The sequence below is a fragment of the Nannospalax galili genome, unplaced genomic scaffold, assembly GCF_000622305.1.
Source record: "Nannospalax galili isolate Female #2095 unplaced genomic scaffold, S.galili_v1.0 scaffold1205, whole genome shotgun sequence".
Taxonomy (NCBI): domain Eukaryota; kingdom Metazoa; phylum Chordata; class Mammalia; order Rodentia; family Spalacidae; genus Nannospalax; species Nannospalax galili.
This window is the reverse complement of record NW_008354017.1, coordinates 442357-448115: the sequence shown is the minus strand read 5'-3', so window position 1 is coordinate 448115 and position 5759 is coordinate 442357.

Genomic DNA, 5759 nt, shown 5'->3' with positions numbered 1-5759 from the left:
TGTGTGTGTGTGTGTGTGTGTGTGTGTGTGTGTGTGTGTGGGTGTGGGTGTGTGTGTGTGTGTGTGTGTGTGTGTGTGTGTGTGTGTGTGTGTCGGTGTGGCTGTGTGTTGCTGTGTGGCTGTGTATGTGTGTATGTGGCTGTGTAGATGTGGCTGTGGTTGTGGTGTGGCTGTATGCAGGTTTATGCATGGCGGCGAAGTGCTCACAGAAACTGGTAAAGGGCATCTGAATCCCTGGAGCTGGTGTTGCAGGCAGTTGTGAACCACCAGACAAGGGTGCTAGTAACCAAATTGGGTCTTCTACAAGAACAGTATATGCTCCTCAGTACTGAGCCATCTCTGTAGTGCTGAACTTGAACATTTTTGACAGAAAAAATCATAGTGCTTTTCCAGTGTTTCCTCCTCTAGACCTGATTTAATTTAAACACTGTATCAAAAGTTTCTAAGATTTGAAAATAAAGCATAGAATAAGTTCTTAGGCTACACACTCACACACACACATATAATCTCCAATCACATTTCTAAATTTAACAATAATATATTCTCTATAAATGAAATACTACAAGTGTAAAAACAAAGTTTAGTTTCTAAAGGATTTGAATAAGTCAGACTTCCATCGTTCAATAGTGCACAATGCCCTTTCTTCTGTCTGCATATCTGGGGACATTCAAAAGGCAAAGATTAGATTTGATGTTTGTACAGGCAGAAGAGATAAGGACAGGAATACTAATGAGAGTTTTCTCTCACAGGATGTCAAACTGTCTAAATATATGGAAGCAACTTGATATAAAAATTTAAAATCCTCCCCTGTCCTCTCTACTAATAACTGGCCCAAGATATTCCCTTACTAACTGCCAGCACTACTTACTACAAGTCTTATTATATGTCACTTGGACAATTGCTATGATTCCCCTACTGTGCTGTTTCTAATTTTTCTCCAAATGTGGTCTTTATAAAAGACCAATATGAATGTGCCATTTCACTGCATAAAACAATTTACTGAGCTGTAGTCCTCATATGACAAAATCAGAGGCCAAAGTATAACAACTACGTTAAATATTATATCTGTCTCACCTGAGATCAGGTATATAATTTATAGACCCAGTAAAAAAATGAAAATGTTGCCTATTTTTTCATAAAGAATTTCAAGATAGAAGGGTGCTGGGTGTGGTGCATGTCTTTAATTCCAGAACCTAGGAGGCAGAAGCAGGCAGATCTCTATGAGTTTGATGTCAGCCTGGTCTATATAGCAAGTTCTAGGCAGCCAGGAATAAGCAGTGAGACCCTGTTTCAAAAAAGAAATTCAAGATGGAGACAAAAGACCATTAAGAATATAATGTTTTTTTTTTTTTTTTTTTTTTTTCTCGTTGGGTCATTGCATGGGTGTCACATCTTCACCTCCCCAATTATTAATTCACATGATCTTTCTAGTCAAATAGACTCTGGTTGAAGAATAGCTAATTAGATAAAGACCCTATGCTATACCTTTTCTTTTAGGTGTATGCAATGCTCATCATCCTTTATGATTAGAAAAGTTTTAATTTCTAAAACCTCTCTCTGTCTCTCTCTCTCTGTCTCTGTCTCTCTGTCTCTCTGTCTCTCTGTCTCTCTCTCTTTCTCTCTCTTTGCAATGTCTGGTGGGCCTGAACAAAGAAAATCTAAATCTTGGAGTCATTTAAACCAACAGTGAGTCAGATCTGAGATGAAAAGTGTGTTCCTTTACGATTTCTTTCAGAGCTGTTCCTTCAACTTTGTCTTTTGGAAAGAATTTTGACCTTTCTGACCTCCTACTGACCCAGAATAGCACACACTATGGATAATTCTTGCTTTTAATGTTGCTGCTTTCAGCAGTGATGTTATTAAAGCACAAATTATCCTCAGCCAGAGATCATGAGAGAGAAATAAGAAACATAATTTAAAGCTTTGTGTTTAACTTTATAAAAAATTGATTATAAGAGAAGCTCAAGCCTAAATAAGTTTGTTTACATGGTTTTCCTGAATACTAGCTAGATTTAAATAAACTGACTAAATAGTAGGAAGGCACAATGATAGTTGAATAGACAGTTTTAAATGACTTCCAAGCATAAGATTAACATTGATTTGGAGATTAGGAAAGACAGGAGGCATACCTAGAAAAGAAATTCCATTTTTTTTCCTTTAAGACTTAACTATTAACCCATATGAAATTTCTCTAAAAAATAATTTTTAATTATCATTTCCTGGATGACATCATTGTACTCAACATATGTTTACAATTGTAGTTCTAACATAAATATAGATTTTATTTATGTAATTTTTCTCTAAAATGGATTAATCTCAGGATAAGAGTCCATATACTCATTATGTTTTAATTTCTCATACTTGGTTCAGTTATGTGGCTTATATTAAATAATCTCTTGAGGATGGAGAGATGGCTCATCGGTTAAGAACACTGGTTGTTCTTGCAGAAGACACAGGTTCAAATCCAGTACCCACATGGCAGCTAACAACTGTCCATAACTCTCAGTCCCAGTGAGTTATATCATTACATTGTAAAATAGTTTTTCTTTTAATCATGCACAACATAATGTAACAAAAAATAACCAAAAGCCATTTTGGTTAGGATTTGGTTATCTTGCTCAAATTGGCCTTCCACTCACTTTGTAACCTTGAACTCACTGTGTAGCCCAGGCTTCCCTTGAATTCACAACTCTCCTGACTCAGAGTCCAATGTGGCAGCATTACAGACATGATCCACCATTCTCAGTTTCCAAACAAGCTTTTATTTTTTCTAAACTCAAAGAGATATAATGCTTATACATTTTACCAGCAAAATGAACAGATATTAGTGATAAAAGAATATCGCCTTGTCTTGGAGAGCAACAGAGCCTTTCTCCACTCTGTTGTGCTTAGCTTGAGAGGTGAGGGTCCCGGACTCAATGGCCAGCACAGCCACCCCAAGCCAGAGGCTTTCGGGTTCTTGTCTCATGAATTCGAGGGTTGAAAATCTCGGACCACAGAGGATACGTTTTATTTTAGTGTAGGGCGCTTAGGATAGAGACAGCAGCACTGTACAGCAGGAGGGGTCCCAGGGGATGGGAAGCCACTGAGTCTCATTACTCAGAAATTAATAAGGATTTAGTGGAGGGAGGAATGGAGGGGGAGATGATCTGGTTAGTCCAGTTCTCATGCCAGCTGTCCAGGTCCCTCAAGGTTCTGGTCATGTCCTAAGCATGTCTTCCAGGAACAGGATACTACTTCAGGAAAAAGAGAGATAAGGAATAAAACCAGACTCCTTTACTGGCATCCCAGCTTCTGGCTATGACAGAACCAGAGACGTCTTTGGATAGATAGTTCTGGCATTACTAACCTCAGCTATGGACAAGTTTACTGGCAAGATCAAGAAAATTTCCAGGTCTCAGCTAAGAAAGAAACTGGTCATTTTTCCTTTGGGGTCTTTACCTAAACTGCCTAGCCAATTTCTAACACCTGCTCTTATCATTAGTGGCTCAGATTTCTAAAGTACTTAGAATTATTTTATATCAATCACAAAAGAGATTTTTTTAAATTTATTATTTTTATTTTATGTGTATGTGTGTATTGCCTACATGGAGGTAAGTGAGCCTGTGTGGTGCAATGCAGCAGAGATCAGAAGAGGCTGTCTTATTTTAATTTTATAATTAATCCAATTAATTTAAACACGGTACTTTAATTAGGATTTACATGTAAGAAATCATTTTACATAAAAAGCTGAGGCCCTCTAAAATTTTTGCTATGGTTTATCTTCTGTTACAATATAACATCTCATGAAAAGAAAGTAGAAAAACATAAATATTAGTTACCCAAAACAAATATTTGAGAAATACTATATAATAATTTTATTAGAAATGTCATTGGAGGGAATAAAAGGAGATACAAAGTAGTTTTGTAGATTATTATAATGACTTAAAAAGAAAATCTGGTAAACAACTAGAATGTAAAAGAAAAATCAATTCAGTAATTGAAACTGAAAGCTTCAGTTTCTAAGGAGCCTGGAGTCATTAATAATTAACTAGAGTGTCTTTGAAGTTCCTGGGTACACATGTCCAGTGGTGATCCCATTTGCCAAAGCCAGGAACAATTCCATTAAAAAGCAAGGTTTTCTTAATGGTCGTATTCTAGAAAAAGAAAAACAAAATGTTAGAGATAATTAATCCTATTATCCTTTTGCATTAAATTTATAAGAATACAAATTGGAAGAATTCCAAAGTAAAACATACACACACACCAGCACCACCACCACCAACAACAATAACAGTAACAAAAATCCACAAAAAAAAGAGAAAAAGAAGAATCACAAAACCTTAGTGGATGGAATTTTCACCTAAACAAAAAAATCTATTTTAAAAAGTCTAAATCTATACACTTTTATTAAATAAAATCATTTCAATATTCGTGTCTAAATTTTTCAATAAGGTGACTTTAAGATTTAAAAGCAAGCAAAAAAAAAAAACACAAAGTGATTTATAGATAACCATAAATGAAAAACTTAAGTGACGACTTTGAATTTATAGAACATGATTTTGTCTTCTTGTTATTGAAAGGAATCAAATATCTACAAATTATTTGGCTTATCTTTGAAATTTCTTACAGTTTTTGCTGCATTTATTCATCCATTCATTTATTTGTGTTTGTGTGTGTGTGTGTGCGTGTGTATGCACCCCCCCCATGAATGTCATCTGCAGTCAGTCTCTGGGATTCAGTTCTGCCATTCCATCACAATGATTAAAGGGATAGAACTCAGATCATCAGAGTGAGAGACAAGTGCCTTTCTCCCAGCCATCTTCTCAGTCTAACATTTTCTCAAGATTATAAGCTTTTAAAATATTTAAAATTTAATGTGTGTGAATGTTTTGCCTCCATGTATGTAAGTGCAACAAATGCATGCAAAGCCCATGGAGGCCAGAAAAGGGCATCAGATACCCTGGAACTTGAGTTATGGACAGTTGTTAGTTGACAAGTTGGTGCTGAGAACCAAACCTGGGTTCTTTGCAATAGCATCTACAGCCCCAAGATCATTAACTTTTACAGTTATTGTGGTAGCTTGTCATTATCTTTTAATTTCCTGATGCCTTCCTCTTGGCCACCTATACTTGAAGTCTACTTAGAAGAAGCTTGAGGGTGTTGTACCATGTGCTTAGTCAATGTAATGAGAGGAGAGGTGGTGTGTGATTTCAGGAAGCATTGGCCAGAGCTATGAATCTTCCTTCACTGTCTTCTTTTCTGTGGTGAATGTAACACTCCAAGACTGAACATGATGCAGACATGGATTGGACAAAGGAGTGAAATTTGTCCTTTTATAGTTGTGTATGAAGGATTTACGGTTATTTGTACAATGGAAAAATAATTTGAGGAATGATATTCCTATTCTTTTCAAAATTTGTTTTTATTGAATTTCTGTGTATTCCATACAGAATATCTCAAACAAACTTAATCATCTTTATACCCCTATCCCCACTGGCACCTTCCCATAGCCCCACCCCCCACCCCACTGGAATCCATAGGCTCTGCAATCCATGTTAAGGCCCACTGCATCTATGCCTGATTCTACTTATATTTGTTTTACTTTAAAACAAAATCCAATAATTAAATACTTAAGGGAAAAGTGAATTTATAAGTAGACAAATGTAATGGGTTTATATTGCTTGCCAAAATTTCCCACTTATCTCTTACAGAAAAGCAGGATCTTTTGGGGGGTGTGGGATTTTAGCAGAGATAACTAAGGCAGTGTTTAGTAAAAA